Source organism: Myodes glareolus, chromosome 5 (genome assembly GCF_982192425.1).
Source record: "Myodes glareolus chromosome 5, mMyoGla1.1, whole genome shotgun sequence".
Taxonomy (NCBI): domain Eukaryota; kingdom Metazoa; phylum Chordata; class Mammalia; order Rodentia; family Cricetidae; genus Myodes; species Myodes glareolus.
Window position 1 is genome coordinate 87,468,730 of NC_142030.1, and position 21,124 is coordinate 87,489,853.

General features: G+C 43.1%; 1 long non-coding RNA gene across 1 annotated transcript; it reads right to left on the reverse strand.

The window, feature by feature from the left end:
* Positions 1–435: 435 nt before the first annotated feature.
* LOC125398323 (uncharacterized) lies at positions 436–3,229 on the reverse strand. Its single transcript, XR_007231353.3, has 3 exons — positions 2,991–3,229; positions 2,084–2,443; positions 436–578 (listed from the first exon to the last, which is right to left on the reverse strand). It is a non-coding gene; the product is annotated as an uncharacterized LOC125398323 (long non-coding RNA).
* Between the last annotated feature and the right edge of the window lie 17,895 nt (positions 3,230–21,124).

Genomic DNA, 21,124 nt, shown 5'->3' on the forward strand with positions numbered 1-21,124 from the left:
TTTAAAATGACCTCTAAGGGTTAAGAGCACCTTAAAAGCTGCCGATGAAAGATGCACAGGAATGACCACAGAGAAGTTAGGAAATAAAGGCAGAGAATCATGGGAAAAAGATACTGGATAGCCCTGAATGAGAGTTTTCCAGAGAAGCAAGAAATAGCCAGGGAGAGCAGAGGTGGGTGGGCAAAAAAAAACCCCGAAAGTCATAGCATTTGACTATACACAGGAAACCAAAGAAATGCAAGGACTAAAAACGTGAAAACTTAAACATAGGACAGAAGCAGAGCAGTATAATAAGAAGAATCGGAAGGTGGAAGGTAGGGCTTTGCGGTCCAGACTCCGGACAGAGCAGGGGCAAGGGAGTGTAGCCATGGAAGACTAAGAGCACTGGCTTGCAGATGAGCAGACAACTAAAAAGGACAAGTCAAGTTCCCTCAGTTCACGTTTTATTTATTACTGTTATTGGTGCTGGTATCATTATTATTGACAGAGTCTATGGAGCCCAGGCTGGCCTTGAACTCCTGATCCATCTGCCTCCACCTGCCTGCTTCAGTTTCGGACACGAGAACCAGGAGCTCACACTGTGGGTATAAAATGAGTGAGAATGACCACAGTCAGTTGATCCGTTCAGGTAGCTGTTCGGTTTTCTATGCAACACAGCTATCATTCCCACGATGGTTGTTTCTCTAATCCTCCTGTGAATTTAGTAGTATTATTGTCTTATTTATGTGCATGGGTGTTTTGTCTGTGGGTCATGTGTGTCCCGTGCCAGTAAGGCAAAAGGGGCCATCAGCTCCCCTTGGATTGGTTTTACAGATGGTTGTGAGCTACCTTATGGGTCCTGGAAATTGAACCCAGACCTTCCGGAAGAGCAGTTAGTGCTCTTAACTACTGAGCCATCTCTCCATTCCTGCTTTGTTCTTATTTCTGAATATTTGAAAAAAATTACCCCTCTGTAAAAGATGATACTACATACATTGTACAAACAGAATATGCTTACAGACCAGAACAGTGTCTATATTTATGAATGTCTCTGTCTTAACTTTATATGTATAATAACCCATGTTTCCTTTTTTTTTTTATTTTTACTTTTCAACACAGGGCTTCTCTGTATAGTCTTGGCTGTCCTGAAACTCACTCTGTTGACCAGGCTGGCCTTGAACTCACAGAGATCCTCCTGCCATTGCCTCCTGAGTGCTGGGATTAAAGGCTGTGCCACCACCACCTGGTGTGAAATTTTTGAAACATTTATTATTTATTAGAAATTAATCTAAAAGCTCCTGGGTTAGTTAAAAAAATAAGTCATACCATTGGAAAAGTCCTGACTGGGGCTAGAGAGATGGCTCAGAGGTTAAGAGCTGGTGCGGGAGAATTGTCTGTATTCTGTCAATCATGTTTTAAATAAATGCTGATTGGCCAGGCAGGAGGTGTTAGGTGGGAAAACCAGACAGGAAGTGGAAATGATGCAAGGAGAGCAAGAGAATTCTGGGGAGGAGGAAGTTGATTACTCCCACTCCTGCCCAGATCACCAAAGCAGCAGGATGTGAGCTGCCCCACTGAAAAAGGTACTGAGCCACATGACTAACATAGATCAGAAAAATGGGTTAATCAAGATGTGAGAGTTAGCCAGTAAGAGGCTAGACCTAATGGGCCAATCAGCTTTATAATTCCTAGAGAGCTCTTGTGTGATTTTTTTCCTCTGGGACTAAACAACTAGGGGGACAGGCAGGACAGAAATCCCCAAACAAACAGGACCCTTCATGTTAAAGAGCACTAGGTGCTCTTCCAGAGGACCTGAGTTCAATTCCCAGCAGTCACATGGTACTTCACAACCATTTATAATGAATGTTCTTTTCTGGTGTCCAAGCATGCAGACAAAACACTGTATACATAATAAATAAGTCTTTTTTTTAAAAAAAATGACCAATTTATTGGGTTTGATGTTAAAAAAAAAAAGACATGAAAAAGTCCTGACTGAATAAAGGAAAAAGTTAAGGAAAGAAGCATACATTGGTATGATGATGTAACACTATGCAGACATTAAAAACAAATATTCATGGAATGTTTTGACCATGGGGGAAACTACCTGTATGCACGAGTGAAGAAAAGAGACCCCAAAGTGTTCTTTCAGCTGCACAAAAGGAGATTCAGTCGGCCAGCTCTGGTGTCCACATCTGTAGATTCAGTCGGCCAGCTCTGGTGTCCACATCTGTAGATTCAGTCGGCCAGCTCTGGTGTCCACATCTGTAGATTCAGTCGGCCAGCTCTGGTGTCCACATCTGTAGATTCAGTCGGCCAGCTCTGGTGTCCACATCTGTAGATTCAGTCGGCCAGCTCTGGTGTCCACATCTGTAGATTCAGTTGGCCAGCTCTGGTGTTCACATCTGTAATCCCCGTTCTCGGGAGGTAGACGCTAGGATCAAGAGTGATCCTCTCATGCAATGACCTTTAAGTTGTAAGATTATGGAGATAATTTATCACAACCGAATAAAATACAAAACCGAATAAAAATACAAACACTGGACAGAATAGAGAGCTTAACCATTGCTACCACATGGCAAAAACAAGGAAACACCTTTCCTCTGTGTTTTTATTCTTGGTATGTATCCCACAAACATCCATTTCTAAAACATCTGACTTACTCAGGATAGCTCCTCTGCTAATTACTATTTTTTTTTTTAGGTATACTTTAACTATTTTTATATGTTTATTTTATGTTTAATTATTTTATGTGTTTCTGTGTGAGTGAATGCTACACATGTTCAGTGGGTCTAGATTCGGGACAGAGTCGGAAGCCAGATGAAGGCATTGGATCGCCTGGAGCTGGAGTTACAGGTGGTCGTGAGTCACCCCGAGTGTCTTCTCTGAGAACCAAACTCAGGTCATCTGCGAGCACTCTCCGCAGCCCCACCCTCTGCTACTTATTGATGAAGCATGTCCGTTATAAACCCAGACCCTCCCCGGCAGTTAGAAGGGCATTCCTACACATTTACCAGAGTCGTGATGAAGTATCTGAGCAATGAAGCAGCTCACAAGCTGTTGTGTCTCCGAGAACTTCCCAGAAGACCAGTGCTGTTAGCTTCCCGTTACATACAGAAGTGAAGGAACACAGCCATGTATGCCATTTCGTCACCGGCAACAGAACACAGGAGAGACAAGTGGCTGATGGGAACCGGAAAGACGCCCATCGCCTGACACTGCTGTGGACCCGTATAAACCGCAGTAAACAAATACCCACTTAGTAGTTGCTGTGACCTATTGAAAAATGCAAGAACCACAGAAAGTATATTTTATCCCTCGCCATAGTCAGTTATGACGTGTGAAACAGTGGGCCCTGGAGGGACAGAGCCCCTGCTAAGGTGCTAAGCTGGCCCCACATCCTCTCCTCCCCCTTACACCCACTCATCCAGCACAAGCAGCCTGGGTAATTTGACTTGGAATTCTGGTCTTCAGACTGTTGCACCAAACCCAGGGGCTCTGTAGAACCTGCCATACCCGGCGCTACACTTGATCTGATATACATTCACAAACTATTGAGATGCGGGATAGGAACATAGATTCATGAGATGAACTTAAAGTTCTATCTGAGCTATTCCTTTTTAAAATTAAATTTAAAATTTTGGTATTTGTATATGTATGGATACCATCTGTGTGAGGGTGCCTATGGATGCCAGAACTTGAGCCGACCTTAGAGGCAATTGTAAGCCATCTTACGTGGGTAATAGGAGCTCAGCTTGGGTCCTATGAAAAAGTAGCAAGCATTCTTAACTGCTGAACTAGCTTGCCAGCCTCTGATCCATCCTTAAAAGATAAAACTGACGTAGCTCATGCCTGCAATCTTAATACTTGGGAGTAGAAAGGCTGAGGCAGGAAGATGGCATACTCCAAGTTCCTGGCTAGTCTAGGCTGCAGAACAGGACCCTTTTAAAAAAGGTGGGGTGGGGGAAGGCTAACCGAATATATATCTAAATATACTACGTCCGCCAATTATCTTGATTTGATGTAGTCCTAGCTAGTCTAGAACTTGCTAAATAGACCAGGCTGGCCTGGAACTCACAGAAATCCACCTGCTTCTGCTGGAACTAAAGGCGCAGGCCACCATGCCTGGCTACAACAAATTTGTAGACTCAACCAAAATTCTCTGAAGATTGAATCGGTCTACAGAAGCAGCAGGCCCGCTCTAACTCACAGTCTGTTTTGTTTCACTGTGAGCAGCTGAGGAGAATGGAGATTTCTGCAGTGTAAAGCCTTCACCTCTTTACACCATAAATAGGAACTAAATTGTCTCAAATCCCAGGCTCTTAGTCACTCTCTTCCAAAAGTTGTAGTATAATATTACTGCTTACAGCAGGAGAAAGAACATCCAGTCCCGAGGAAAGAAAAAGGCTTTTGTTGGAGTCTTCTCTCTGTTTTACTTTGTAGTTAAATTAAGTAACAGTTACTCTGAATGACTAAGTATTGGCCTTTAGGTGTTAGTGTAAGTCCTGCCTCTGACTGCCTGAGTTCAGAAGTTGCTGAGCCTATTGGCTTGGTAAGAGGCATCAAATGCACGGACCGAGTTGTCAGAGGAACTTCTCGTTTAAAAGGACATAAAATAACGGTTCTGTCAGGCTATGATGAGACAGTCTTTGTAACTGACACTGTTAGCTCTCCTCCGGAATGCATTCTTCAGACTGAAATCCTTCAGGCTGAAATACTTTCTTCTGTTATTGCTGTGAGATCTTACAAGTCTAGCTAGCTTTAACATGCTCAGAAATACACTTGTGTGTACCTCGTCTCCCACAATAGGCATTTGACAGGATTTTAAGTATGATACATTCACCACAGGCTTGAGATGCCAAACATCTATTGTAAGAGACAATCTATAGGATACATACATGTCAGCCACGCCCAGATCCGTCTGTGTGATGACATTATTTACATTGACTTTTATGTTTATTCTTATTAAATTTGCAAAAGTACAGCTGGGTGGTGGTGGTGCACGCCTTTAATCACAGTACTTGGGAGACAGAGGCAGGTGGATCTCAGTGAGTTCGGGGCGAGCCTGGTCTACAAGGCAGTTCCAGGACAGCCAGGACTGTTACACAGAGAAACCCTGTCTCGAAAAAACAAAACAAACAAACAAACAAAATTACAAAAGTATGTGGTTCACAGGCTTTATAGTTCTGCAAGACCTGTATTGGAAAAAATAGCATGGATTGGGCTGGAGACATGCTTGCAACCCTAGCACTGGAGAAGGAGATGGGAGGATCCACAGGAGATGGGATGATAAGTTCCTCTCTATCCATTCTAGGATTGAAGGGCATCTAGGTTCTGACTATTACGAATAAGGCTGCTATGAACATAGTTGAACACACAGCCTTGTGGTACAACCTTTGGGTGTATACCCAAAAGTGTATTGTTGGGTCTTGAGGTAGATTGTGGTACATTTACACAATGGAGTACTACTCAGCAGTAAAAAATGACCTCTTGAACTTTGCAGGCAAATGGATGGAGCTAGAAAAAACCATACTGAGTAAGGTAACCCAGACCCAGAAAGATAAATATAATACGTACTCACTCATAAGTGGCTTTTAGACATAAATCAAAGAAAAAACAGCCCACAAATCACAACCCCAGAGAACCTAGACAACAAAGAGGACCCTAAGAGAGACATACATGAATCTAATCTACATAGGAAAGAGAAAAAGACAAGATCTCCTGAGTAAATTGGGAGTGTGGGGGTCACAGGAGAGGGTAAAAGGGGAGAGGGGAGGAAGGGAGGGAAGTGGAGAACAATATCTAGCTTAATAAAAACAAAAAGAGATCATCCTCTGCTTTAGAGCAAGTTCGAAGCCACCTGGCCTAGGGAAAAACAAAACAACAACAAAAGTCACACACAGATCTCTATCTGTTTCCCATTTCTCAGAGGAAACCAGTTTTTATTTGTTTCCTTGTAGCGAGTCCATTGTTTCTCACTCTTTACAATCCTTTAAAAATTCTAGGCATACATGTGTGGAGGCCAGAGGACGACCGTCTGGAAGTCAGTTCTTCCCTTCCACTCTGGGGCTCCCGGGAATCAAACTCGTTTTGGCAGGCCGGGCAGCAAGCACCTTTACCTGTGGGACCATCTCGATGGCTCCCATTTTCTCCTCTTAGTGTCCTTCCTTTTTTAAAAAAAATTTTGACTGATGGTTTTATGCCTTCCTCAATGTGTGTAAGTAATGGACTGACATCATTACATCCTGGTGTTCAGGCTGAATTGTACCTATGGACTTTCTACAACAGCACATGCATAAAAAGCACATGTCCATTTCCAATGCTGGCCTATGTCACTGGCCCGCTCCTTTCCTTTCTGGGCACTTACCCCTTTTTGGTAGAACATATCCAACAATAGCTTCTTGACAATGGCTTCTTGACTCAAATTGCTACCCCACCTATCAGAAAATATCTTTATTTCCCTTCATATACAATTGATAGAACACAATTCTAGTTTAGAAATTGCTGTCCCGTAAATGTGTCAAGGCATTTAAAGTGACCTGCTACCCTTTAGAACTGCCATTGACAAATTCTGTCAATTCTTCTACTTGACGCTTTCTATGAAACTTTTATTCTAATTTATTTATTTGTTTATTTTTATGTGAAAACTGTCTCATTATTCTCAGGGGTAATGAGGTCACTATGTAAATCAATTTTTATTCACTGTCCTGGGCATTTATTCACTGTCCTGAAGCAATCTTCAGTTGTTTCTTTGGTGATTTCTTCTTCTTCCTCTAAAATCTGTAATAACTGTTGATCAGCCTGGAAAGGAGGCTCAATTCTTGCCTAGGATGCTTGAAGTCCTGAGCTGGTTCAAGGCAATTGTACAACTGGCTAGATCATGAATCAGTTCTGTAGAAGGATAAGGTAACTGCAATTATCTGTTTGTCCATATCAGTCTCCTGCATAAGGAATAAGCACCCGGAAGCTGTGTAAAAGAAGTCAGTTAAACTGGGCACATGCCTTCAATCCCAGCATGCAGGAGGCAGAGGAAGGTGGATCTCTGTGAGTTCGAGGTCAGCCTGGTCTACAAGAGCTAGTGCCAACTACAGAGAAGCCCTGTCTTGAAAAACAAAAACAAAAACAAACAAAAAAAAAGAAGTCAGTCAATATTGCATCCAAGGAATGAATCTGAACAGAAAGAGATGTTCCTTGCTTCCATGTATGATAAACTTTGATATTTGTTTCAAATATTAACAATATCAGCTATTATTTAATGAACAAAACCAGAGTATTTCAAATAATTCAATTTTTTATTATAAGCAATTTGTTAAGATGAAATTTTTAAAAATTAAACCTGTTGCCATGGGAGAGGGGAGGAAGGAAAGGGAGTGGAGAAAAATGTATAGCTCAATAAAAACAATAAAAAATTGAACCTATTACATTAAATGGCCATAGTTAGTATTTGAAAACATGACTTAGTACATATTTTTGTTAGCATCAAATTGCTATACCTATATACAGTAGATATATTTTATATTGTCAGGCTATGTAAAGAGACAATTTCATTCTAAGTTTTAGCCCCCAAAAGAAATGATTTTTAATTTTCAATTTAAAAATACTCCCAGAGACAGTGACCACCTTGCTTCCTCTTCAACGGACACTTTCTCTAGAACATTCTAGAACACCCCAGGTTACAACCTGAATCAGTGATTGCCACATCGAGTAAATGATTTATTATACAAAGTTTATTCTCGGGAAAGAAGAATGTTCTTCTAAAATTAACCCTACTAATAGAATCTTTTAAAATTTCTTTGCATTTTTCTTCCATACCCTCAACACCAACAGATGACAGAAAAAAAGCAGTCATGTGGCATCTGTAATAATTTACATGTAACATGGTCTAAACTGACAAAAGCTAAAGCCATTTTTTTTTCTTTTACAGTCAGGGTTTCTCTGTGTAGTCCTGACTGCTCTGGATCTCACTCTGTAGACCAGGCGGGCCTCGACCTCACGGAGATCCACCTGCCTTCTGCCTCCTGAGTGCTGGGTTGAAAGGTGTGCACCATCTCTGCCTGGTCCTTTTTTTTTTTTTTTTAAATATATGACTTGGTTTAACCCTTAACAAAGTTAATAAAGAGCCTGAAGCCTGAATAGGCCACTCTAACTTTAAGAGTTTATAAACCTTAATCATCAAACATAGGTTCCATAGATCTTGTTCCTGGCTTTGTCTTCATCGGTTACTTTTTGCTCTTATGACACAAATCATCATACAAAAATCCATTCCAATCTAAGATACCTGGTGGGCCTGCTGTTGCCGCCTTAGTGTAGGGAAAACGAAATAAAACAAACCATCTTATACCACGCAGTCACCTTAACCAAGATGGTGTAAAGTCACATGGTCTGATTCCATTATGATGAGGCCCCAGCCAAGAGGGCAGCAAGTCACAAGGCTGCTAGGTCATCAGTCAAGATAGTGGCAAACCCCATGGCTATTATTAGTCCTAGGTGAGTCCATTTGGCATATACCCTTTTCCTGGACAAGAGTTGAACCCAAGTTACATACATGGTACGTTATGGCAAATTAAGATTATCTGTAGACTCAATCCTAAAATACAGATTGTTAAAGTTTTAGCAAAAGCTTTAAAGATAGTAAACAAAAGCCAAAGAAGGGTGGGGAGAGTTCATAATCAACACCTTGCCATTTGGAACTCTGTGGAAATAGTTCACTTCCTAGTTACCCTCAAGAGCCAAGTGTCTGTTCCTCAGCTGCTCAGTTTTGCTCTCCTTCCTGTCAGAGTCAGGTGACCAGCCTGACCCAGGACAGAGACTTAGGAAGAAACTTTTAAACTAACATGCTTGGGTTTGAAGCAGGTGACCTGAATTCCAGCTCCAGAATCAGCCTTTTCCGTAGAGTAGAACAGCATGAAACAGTTTTAAAATAGTATTCAGACCCCAAAGACATGTCTCTATAAGACTGAATCCAGGGTTCTGTGTGGATACATGTCCGTGACCAGTTTGTGTGTGTCTGCAGATGGGAGCAGACAACTCAGGATGCTTTGACATCGTAGTTGCTGAAGAACCAGGCAGGATTTTCCAGGTTTGGAGAGGCAGGAGCAAAAGTAGGATAAAAGCAGAAGGCAAAAGAGTTCTGTGCCATCTCAGTTAGGAGTAGATGTGTCTGGAGACCCAGCAGACACCGTAGTGGCCAAGCCATGAAGAAGGTTATGGGGGAGGAACCTGGGATCACACTACCATTGCATCTTATGGAGTTATTTAATTCAATCTAGATATTAGAAATCAAAGTTCTCAATTTGGGCCAGCAGTGGTCATTTGTCTTATGCATATTGAGGTCCGATTTGGATCAAGAGCTGAGCAATTATGAGGTCTCCCAAAGGGAGATTTTTATATCACCCCGCAGCCAGCTGACAGTGTGTACTTTGGAATGACGAATTTGGAACCCATGTCAGGACCCAGGATAAAGGAAAAAACAAAACAAAACCAACAAAACGGGCTAATATGAAGTCACTTAGAACATCCTCTAAGTCTCAGAATGTAAACACTCCTGGAAAGTAAGGAGGTGACCCCAACTGTTTACAATTCCAAGGGTAAGGAACCTCGGACTCAGTGAAAGTTTCTCAGGGCTTTCGGGTGAGCGGGTGAACGTGTGGTGGTGACCCAGAGCAGAATTCCCAGAATTAAAATTCTCAGCCAGTGGAACGTCTCTAGCGTCTTCAGCTGAGCAAGTCTTAAGACAGAGGGAAGCTACACTGTGCTCCCAGATCTAACCAGGGCGTTTGAGTTAGGTCTACGGTTACCTTGTTCCAGCATTTTGATGCATTGAAGCGTGTTCTGGTGGAATACAGCACGGCCTTCTGCCCTAGAAGGTCAGACTGAAGTTCAGACTGTGTCTGCGAGACAATAGGTGAGAAAGGGTGGAGAAACGACAGAGAGTCAAAAGATTAGGGTCCTGAGAACCGAGAACCGGGTGGCCCTACCAGGCCTTATTGAGCATATGAGAGTCAGAAAAGTTTGTCCATGAGTGGCCTTCAGCATGTGTTAGATTATTAAGGCCACGGCAGAAAGACGGAAGGCAAAAAGAAAGAGAGGCTTAGTCTGACTTTAGGTGGGACCATGTTTATTTACAGCAAGGAGGCATTTTGTCACCTGTGTGAGCCACAGGAGATGGGATTCGACCTCTTAAAGGGTCAGAAGTGACTTCCATAGTCACGGGGAGAGCTGGGATGTATCATCTTTCAGTGGGGAGAAACCCCCACACCCAGTTATCCATTTTGAAATGTATTATGCGATATTGTCTTAGTTAGGTTTCTGTTGCTGACACCAGGACCACAGTGACTTTTAAAAAGAAAATATTTAATTGCGGTAGCTCACTCACAGTTCAGAGGTTCAGCACATTATCATGGTGGGGAGCATGGCTGTGTGCAGGCCGACATGGTGTTGGCAACAGGAAGTAGACTGTGACACTGGGTGGTGTCTTGAACACATATGAGACCTCAAAGCCCACCCCCACAGAGACACACTTCCTCCAACAAGGCCACACCTACTCCAACAAAGCCACACCTCCTAATAGTGCCACTCCCTATGAGATTATGGGAGCCGATTTTGCAGTCAAACTACCACACATGCTGTTTTGGTTTTCAAGAACTCTGCTTTGAGGATGGAGAATTGGCTTGGGGTTAAGTGAGAGGACCCAGGTTTGAATCCCTAAACGTCATCAAGCAGGGCGTGGCAGCATGTAAGACTGTCCTTGGGGCCAGCTAGCCTGGCAGATGCACCAGCAAACAGTAAAGAGACCTTATGTCCAACAAACAAGGTGGAAGGTGAGGATCCACACCCGAGGTGTCTTCTGATCTTCACATGTGTTCTGTGGCACCAGCACACCACATAGACACAAGACCAGCAACAACAAAATACTTTGTTCTGTGAATTCTCTCTTTCTCCTCTCTCTTCTCTCTCTCTGGTTTAAAAGATAGAGTTTCTCTGTGTAGCCCTGGCTGTCCTGGAACTCACTCTGTAAACCAGGCTGGCCTCAAACTCAGAGATCTGCCTGCCTCTGCCTCCCAAGAGCTGGGATTGGTTGGAGGTGTGTTGTTGTTTTCTTTATAACCGTCGCTGCCCTTTAAACTGCGGCGATCCTAGTCGGTAACCACAACTCCACCTCCAGAGAGGGGCAACAGCCTTAGCTCTACCAACTCTAAAAAACTCAAGATTCGAAGGTTGAGGTTGAATTCTGTTCCCCAGGAGACTGAATAGCAAGCAGCTCCCACACCTCCTCTCCTCTGTGTCTCCAGAAGTCCTTGTGCGTCTCCTCGCCCCTTCTTATAAACCGGTCTCCACCTACCCCTTCCTGTCACCTAGTTGCTGACGCAACTGCCTGAACTCAGGTGAATTTTATTTAATCAAACACATCTTTGCATCATTAAACAAATATTCCAGAGCATAAACAGAAGTAACACACCTTAAAATACTAGTCTACAACAGTGTGCATCATCACAGCCCGGCTTGTGAATTTTCTCTTAATTCCCACCCCCTTTAAAACCACATCTTATTCTCAGTTCATGGGTACAATAATGTTAATATCAGAATTTTTGTCTTTAACTTTTTTCTCTAACAGATGCTTTCATTTTTTTAATTAAAAAATGAAAACTGTTACCTGGAAGTGCCTGGGGTTGTAGACTTGTCATTTATAGATATCTACAATGTATGTGTTTGTTTACCTGGATGTATGTCATACATACAGTAACAGAATTATAATGGTTTCCCATCCAAATGTGAGCTTGTCTAGTCCTCTGTGGGTTCTGTTTCAAGTCTTGATGTAGTAAAGTCCCTACATCAGGGAGACAGAGTAGAGTCTAGGATGTTCTCAGCCAGAAGGTTCACAAACTCTGATACAGATCAGTCTTGAGAAAACCAATGATAGTGATTCAAAAAATCATTTCCTTAAAATACTCAAGTTTATTTTTATGATTTTCCTAGAATTTTCCATTAGGCCAACCAATACATTCTGGACATTAGAGACAAATAAACTGGAGAAAAATTATAAATTTAATAACAGTGCAAATAAGTTCATAATGTATTGTGCTTTTTAAAAATAAGCTACAAAACACAGGTGGGTACAATTTAAACTCCATCCTCCTTTTAAGAAGAATATGCGTACTTTTAAGTGTGAATAAAAGACTAGAAAGGTTGGCGAAATATCTCCCAACGGCCCACATGTTAAAGGCATGTGGCATGTTTGGGATGGGGTGGGATGGGGAGACAAGACTCACTGGGGGACTGGGTACTGTTGAAGGAGATATGAGGACCCCATCCCCATTCTCCAAATACTAGATGGGTAGATTTTGCTCTGGCATCTGTTCCCGCCACAAAAGGAAAGAAGACTGGACCGTGGACATAAAGTCAGTTATCCTCCTTGTTTATTTTGCGTGTGTTCGTGTTTTGCTTGCATGCATGTCTGTGTGAGGGTGTCAGATCCCCTGGAAATGGGGTTACGGACAGTCGTGAACTGTATTGTGGGTGCTGGGTATTGAACCCAGGTCCTCTGGAAGAGCAGCCAATGCTCTTAACAACTGAGCCATCTCTCCAGCCCCAGTTTCTCCCTTGTAAATTAGTTGTCTTAGGTGTTTCATGACAACGAAGAAAAGCGGACTGATAGCAGTGGTGATGCCTGGACTGTAAAATTAGAAACGTATTCTTTACATTTTTATTTACTCATTGTGTGTATGCATAGAGATCCATAGCAAGACCATGATTCGAAATAAATTAGCATACATACAAATAAATTGACTCCGAGTGCCTCTATAGAGATATTTACACCAATGCGACCCGGCGAGGAAGCACAAGTCTCTGCAGGACGCACTGTGGCTGCCAATCTGAGCGTTCTCAACTTGGTTATTGTGAGAAAAAATAACACTAAAATGAGAAAGGAGAGAAGGGACTGGAGAGATGGCTCAGGCATTAGGAGAGAAGACTGACAGATACAACTGAGTCTCCGTTGCCAGGGCAGGAAAGAGATAGCAGAATCGAAAGTTGATCAATCTTCCTAAAGAATGATGTCCAACAGTACACAGTCAGAAAGCCCTTAAACAAAGAATCCCAAAGCACCTGAGATTTGGTGGTTTGTTACTTCTGGTGGCCTGCGGCACAAACGCCTAAGCATTGCTCGGAGGAAACAGTGAGCCAAGGAAAGCCAGGCGGCTGCAGAATATTCTAAACTTTTGGCCAAGAGAACAAAAAAAGCCAGAAAAAAAAACCCCTAAACTAAACAATAAAACCCAGGAACAGACTGCAAGAGACAGCGCTGACCTCGCTGGGAGCTTCTACTCCAGAGTATGAGTCCAGTCAAAAGTAAGTCTTTTAGAGTAACAAATAGGACTGGCGGTGGTGCGCACCCTCTTAATCCCAGTCCTTGGGAGGCAGATGCAGGTAGATCTCTGTGAATTAGAAGACAGTCTGGTTTACAGGGCGAGTTCCAGGACAGCCAGGGCCACATAGAGAAGCCCTATCTCGAAAAATCAACCCCCCAAAATAACAAATAAAAAATATATATATTATGAAATGTAAATATATATTGTAAAATAACCAATAAATGAGGAGACCTTGAAAAAAGAAACATTGACAAAAGGCCTAAGTACACGTTTCACAAAAGGTGAAATTTCAATATCTGATGTAGTTATAAAATCTAGATTTTATTCTTTTGTAGTGTACTTCTATTTTTAATATTACACTGATTATGGGAGTGAATGAGAGTGAGTTTGTGTTCATTAACCACGACACTGAGTGGAGGTCAAAGGACAAGGGGCAGGCTTGGGTCTCTGTTTCCGCCATGTGGGTCCTGGGAACCAGCTCAAGCTGCCAGGTTTGCCAACTCCCTGAACCATCTCACGTGCCCCATTCCTAACAGGCATCAGTGGTTTCATTATGACATCCTCATACGTGGGTGCATTTTGATCAGATGTACTCCCACCCCTTCATGATCTTCTCTCCTCCTCCCAGTCTGCGGCTCCCTTTCCTCTTTCCAACCCCTCTTCACTTTCATGTTTGCTTGTTTTGTTTGATTTTGTGGCCTAATGAGTTTGCCGAGGGTTGCTTACAGGAGCGTGGGTCAGGGGTTATTTACAGGATAGTGCAGATGATCACAGCCATGGTGGCGATCAAGTATCCAGTAGCTTAGGGCTGGGGAGGTGGGTCAGCTCTTAAGCATGACTTGCTCCTGAGGAGGACCTGAGTTCAATTCCCAGTCCTCACATGGTGACTCACAACCGGAGGGCACCAGGCAAGAACATGGTACACATACATATACCCATATAGGCAAAAACCCCCTCATACACATAAAATTAAAAAATAAAAAAAAAAAACATCTGCAGAGGTCACATCATTGCTGACAGACTCATTCCCAGTACGCTCTGCCTTTTTATAATTTAGAAAAGAACATACAAAATTTATTATATGCCTACGATAGGAAAGTATTTTATCCCAGGACCTCTTGTGACTTAAAATGTTTAAAGAAAACGTAGCTAACCAGGCTTTCAAAAAATTGTTTAATGCTACTGCAGAGGAGGAAACAGTAACAGGAACCACCATTGAGCGTTTTCTTGTAGTCAGACAAGTTCTCAGGCTTAGGAAACTTGCTGTCCACAGGGAGCCCAGCTTTACTCTAACCCTACACTTACACCATCTAGTAATGGGGGGAGGTGTAGAGAACATGTTCACCAAGGCTCTGGAAACCCCCTCAGTCCCTTTCCAGTTTTCTTCAGAAAAACCCTCTCACCGTTTGAGCTGCCGTCTAGGAATTTATATCTAAATCACATTGCAAACAAAAATAAAAACAAAATCAAAATGCCCAAAAGAGAAACTGTGGAACGAACGAATTTACCCTCTGTGGCTGGTCTTCAAACTGGTGATTTTGATATAATACACACTCCTGATATGCTTAATTAGTCATTAAAATAAAATAAAGAAACTGCCCAGAAACAAGCGAAACCCCCATATCTGTTCACGTAGATGGCATAGCCATGGCTTCCCTGTATGGGTGCTTGTGCACCCGCTGTGAGGTCAGGGCTCACATTTACCACTCTTTTGTTTTCATCTTGTCCAGTTTTGTACGGTTTTTATTATTATTCTTGTTAAAAGTGTAACTTGCTTCTTTAAAAAGATTTGTTTTCAGGAGGTGGTGGCACATGCCTTCAATCCCAGTACTTGGGAGCCAGGGTTACACAGGCAAACTCTGTCTCAAACAAACAAACAAAGCAAAAATAAATAAATAAATAAATAAATAAATAAATAAATAAATAAATAAATAAAAATATTTGTCTGCAGGAGCTGGAGAGATGGCTCAGAAGTAATGAACAATGACCATTCTTAGAGAGGACCTAGGGTTCAATTCTCAGCACCCACATGGCAGCTCATAAATGTCTGTAATTACAGTTCTAGAGCACCTGATGGTGGCCCCTTCCTGTCCTCCCTGGACACTGCATGCACATGGTACACAGGCAGGCAAAACACCCCTAGGTATAAAATAACAATAACAAAAATCTGAAACCATTTGTTTGCTACAAAGCAAAAAAACGCAAAAGTCACCTAAAACTTTACCCAGGAGTGGCTGAGGATACGGCTCAGAGGGGGAAGTGTTTGTTGCTCGGGCATCCTGCGTTAAGATATGGGACCCATGTAACCACCTGCCTGCAGCCCCTGTGCTGGGAGTGACAGGCATATCCCACAAGGTGCTGGGCAGCTTCCCAACAAAAACAGTGAGCTCCAGGGTCAGTGAGAAATCTCTCAAAAAATCAGTGGGCTGCTGGCACGGTGGTGCATGCCTTTAATCCCAGCTCTCAGGAGGCAGTGCCAGGCTGATCTCTACCAGCCTGGTCTACATCGTGAGTTCCAGGATGGCCAAGGCTATGTAGAAAGGCAGACAACTGTTGTCCACCTATGTCCTCTCCATGGGTGCATATCAACACACATGTTTACTTTAGGATTAGAGACGGCTTCATGAACAAACTCTCAGTGTGCAAGCATGAGACCCGGAGTTTCACCCCCAGCATCACATGAACTGGGCATGTGACAGATATCTACAATCCTATTGCAGGGGCACAGGGACAGGAGGGTCTCTGGGATTGACTGGTCAGTCACTCTAGCAGAGTGAGTGAGCTCCGTGAAGGGAAGATGGGGAACCTGAGACCTGAATGTGGTTGAGTTTTTGTACTGGCAGCTGTGAGCCACTGTGTGCATGCTGGGGATCGAACTCTGGTCCTCTGTAAGAGCAGCTGATGCTCTTAACTGCTGAGCCCTCTCTCCAGCCCCTTGTTTTGTTTGTTTCGTACCTCTCTCTAAACTCTAAAACCTGGTCAGCTCTGTCGCGGATGTAGGTCCAGGATCTAAAACAGTAGATGCTCAGTAAATATTTGTTGCTAGAAGGAGAACCTGGGGTGAGGAGCAAACTGGGCCCAAGGCCCTAAGGGGAACCGGCTGTTCCTGTTCCATTAGCAATGCTTCGCAGACTTTGCACTGGAGTGAGTGGATGAACCCAGAGAGAACTCCTGCCAATCTTCCAGGGTACCCGGACGTTTTGGGTTGTGTGTGTGTATGGCGGGGGGTGGGGGGGTAAGGGATGGGGGGTTCTTCCTATGTCAGAGGTACCCCCAAGGTCTGAGTCAGGGCTTAAAATTACATTTTCTCATGAGGCTTTCACACCTCAGACGCATCAAATCCTTCTTAACACCCTTCCCCGTAAAAAGGACATAGAAACAAAATAAAGTTAGTGGAAAATTCCAGTTTCTCTCTCCATCTGATAAATAGGATTAGTTAAGACAGTCATAAAATGTCATTGCCTGAAATAGTCTCCTGGTGACTATAAAATAGCTCAGCCCTTTCACCAGGCAGAGGAAGAACACCAGGCCGGGGAGATTCAGCGACTGGCTACTGTGGACACGGGGTGGATGAGCACCCTACCACACGGAGCCTTTGCTCTGATCAAATCCCCCTCACCACAAGTTAGAAAAACGACCGCTCGCTGTAGAACTCCCATCCATAACCCATTGGCGTTATAACGCTCTCGGATTGTACGCATGCGTACGTGTGTTCAAACCCAGGACCCCTGCATGCTAGGGGCGCTCTCAGTACCTGAGATCCAGCTTTGGATTTGCTGAGTGCTGAGTGATTCTCCTGGTGCTGAGATGGCTAGATGCATACAGCCTGCCGATGTCAGCTTTAAAAACGGGGTTGCGTGTCAACAAGACGCTGCCATCTCCCTTACCCCCTTCCAGGAGGATGATTCCAGAACAGTTAACTATTGAATGTAGGACTTCAAGCAAGATGGGCTCCGGTTGGTCCCTCCGTGACGCTATAGTTCTCTTGGATGGAGGAAGTCCATGAAGACTGCAGATAACCACGCAGCAAACAAACATGATGATTACACCTAGCATTTGCTGAGTAAGAATTTTATGTCAAATTTTTTTTATCGGACATTTGCCTTTAAATTGAAATTTTTAAATTTAGTTGGTTTAAAAAAGAAATACAATTATAAGTTGGGCCATGGTGGTTTAATCTCAGTCCTGGGGAAGCAGAGGCAGGTGGACCTCTGAGTTAGTTGCCAGCATGGTCTACAGAGATAGAGGACAGTCAGGGCTACGCAGAGAAATCCGGTCTTGAAAACAAACAGATAAAAAAATTAGTTATTGGGGCTGGAGAGGTGGCTCAGTGGTTAAGAGAAGACCCGAGTTCAGTTCCTAACACCCACATGGCAGCTTACAACTGTGTGTAACTCCAGATCAAGGGTTTCTAAAATCTCACACAGACATACATGCATGCGAAATTAAAAATACAGTTACTCATTCATCTATATATTTATTTTGTTGGGGAGAAGGGATGCAGCCCATGGACACATGTAAAAGGACAACATGTGCCGGGCGGTGGTAGCACATGCCTTTAATCCCAACACTCGGGAGGCAGAGGCAGGCGAATCTCTGTGAGTTCGAGGCCAGCCTGGCCTACAGAGCAAGTTCCAGGATAGGCTCTAAAACAACAGGGAAACCCTGCCTCAAAAAAGAAAAAGAAAAACAAGCAAACAAACAAAAAAAGAGGACAACATGCAAGAATTGTTTTCTCTTTCCACCACCTCATCTTGGGAATCAAACTCAGGCCACCCATTAAACCATCTCACCTTCCTTCAATGGTTTTTAAAAATTAAAAGCCTTAAAACAAAACAAAACAAACAAAAACCAAAATAGAGCCAGGAAGTGGTGGCATACACTTTTAATGCCTGCACTTGGGAGGCTGAGGCAGGTGGATCTCTGAGTTGGAGGCCAGCATATATAAAGTGAGTTCCAAGACAGCCAGGTCTATACAGAGAAATTAGAGAAGCTGTCTTAAAAAGAGAGAGAGAGAGAGAGAGAAGAAGAAGAAGAAGAAGAAAATCAAAATAGCCAGACAGTAGTATCTCAAATAAAAAACAAAACAAACAAACAAAAATACATATAGCTATTTGTTTTAAACTGTTTTTATTTTATGGGTATGGCTATTTATCTGCATATATGTCTATGCAGTGTGGGTGTGCCTGATGCCCATGGAGGTCAGAAGAGGGTGTTAGATCTCCTGGAACTGGAATTACAGATGGTTGTGATTGCCCATGAGGGTGCTGGGAGTTGAACCCAGGTCCTCTGGAAGAGAGCCAGTGCTTTTCACCGCTGAGCCATCTCTCAGCCCCAACTGGTTGTTTTATCAATGTATTATTTCAGCTAACTCTTGTTCTTTGGCTTATTGTGAATTTAACTGTTCAAGACTCTTCTAATATTATGAGCTTAATTCTGACTGTTGACTAAAACCAGTGTGACCATTTTTTTTCCCTATGTCTTTAATACTAGCAGGGTTTTAACCAGAAGACCCCAAAACACTTTGATCAGAATATATTCAAACCTATGTTCAGGTTTCATGAAAAAATACAATTTCTTCTTGCCATAGTACATGAATTCAACCTTAATTATCAGATTATTATATTGCAGAATCTTGCCCAGAAAAATATAACCTCGAACTCCCTGATACCCCATTCTTATGGGAATTTCTTTATGAAGCCTGATATTGATGGTTGATTTCCAGAAAGTTTCACATCCAGTCTGTTTTCAGATAGTCTCCATTTTGGCTGAGACTAAGCCACACTGTTATATGCCCAGCTGCTTGGTTGCAATGTTTTGTTTTTTTTTTTTTTAACTATTTTAGAATTATTTTTGTAACGCATTTATGAGGACACAAACACCTCCATGGCATTTAGAAATATGTTATTCTTTACGTTTCAGCCATCACCTCCCCTAGTGCCCCTCCCTCGCCATCCCACCCCACCCCCTGGGACCCAGTCCTAAGCAACAGGTGGTCTACTTTCTGTCTCTGTGGATTTCCTGGTTCTGGACACTTCAAGAACAGGAGGATCACGCAATGCACGGCCTTCCGTGATTGGCATCTTTCACTATTGTGATGATTTATCCCGACTTTTATCTTGATGGGTTTTAGGGCTCCCCAGCAGGCACACCTCTGTGGATGTCTGTGAAGCATTTCTAGAGATGGTTTTACCTAGGCTCAACAGCCCCCCTCCCCCGCCTGTGGGCACCATCATCCCTGTGCAGAAATCCCAGACTAAATGAAAAAGACTAAGGAAATGAAAGCCAACCCCCAGCTCCCTCTGCTTCCTGAGCGTTAGATGCAATGCGGCCTGCACCTCATGTCCCGCAGCCACGCGGTCCCTGTCTTGATGGACTGTAGGCTCATGCCATCAACCAGAACACACCCTTCCTTCGGTTGCTTTTGTTGGATATTTTGTATTTTGTCCCAGCAGTGGAAAGGTCACTAATACAATTAAATATTGCATTTTAATCCATATAGCATCTATCAATAACTATTTCTTTCTGTAGTCAAAGAACACTTCATTATCTGATTATACTACATTTTGTTTGAATGCATTAGTTGAGCATGTAAGTGTGTCTACCTTTTGGGTAATGTGATGTGGATATATATGTGTGTGTGTGTGTGTGTGTGTGTATGTGTGTGTGTGTGTGTGTGTGTGTGTGTGCATAGCATGTGAGAAAATATATATAATATATATAATGGTTAGCGTGTCAAGACCCCCAAAATAGGGATGGAAAAATATCTCAAGATGCATTTTGTTTCTCAAGTCTGTGCCTTGGGTTCATTTTGTGAAGAAACAAACACAACTTGGTTTACATTTTATAAGCACGAGACTCAGGTGAGACAGCTTCGAATGTAAATCCTGTGAGGTGTAGGTTTATGATAAGGGGTAGTCACGCTAGGAAACAGGACAGAAAACCCACACACCTCACAGCAAGCAGAAGCTAGTCTCGCCGTCCCAGACCTAGATCTAAGACGCCAGGTTTGCTTTGGGAAGTGGAGGGAGCAGTTGTTTTTAGCAGTTTTTAACCTTGGTCCTGAAGCTGAACCATTGCCTGGAAGTCATTTCAAAGTGTGCAATTGAGAAAACATCAGGCAGGTGGCCGAAGTTTTATGGCTGGCTCGGGACAGTGAAGCCTAATGGTCCCTTCTGCATCTGCAGGCCTATTTTTGCATCCTCGTAGAGTACGAATGAATAACACTGTCTAACCGGAAAGCCCCCAGAACACTCATTCAGAAACCAAACCCTGTCATCCTCATTCTTTCGTTGCGTCAGTGCAAAGAACTCATGTGCTGAAAGCAACTTCAGCAAAACCCCCCAGCTGCCGTTTTATTAAGAGAACTCTTTCATCCCATGCTTTCTGCCAACAGATTTCTAAGCCAAACTTTGGTGCCCCACACCCTGCTGTGTGTCTGAAGAAATCTATTCCCATGGGCCCAGCTGAATAGTGCATCTCAGAATACAGAACACTAAGAAAGACCCCAAATGCTTAGTTTTCAGAACCTCTGTGGTAAACTTTGCCTGGACTTCCCAAGAAACATAAGAAAAAGATTGCTTAACTTAATAGGAGTAAACATTAACTAACAATAAAATAGAGCCCCGTAGGACGCAGCATGGTGATGCAGGGGTCACTGGCACACACCACCACCATACCCAGCTTTCAGAGACTTAGCATCTTGAAAAGCTGCATGTGACAGGTGGCATTCAGGACCACCAAGGACAGTGCATGGCCGCAATCGTAGAAGTAAGTTGGGG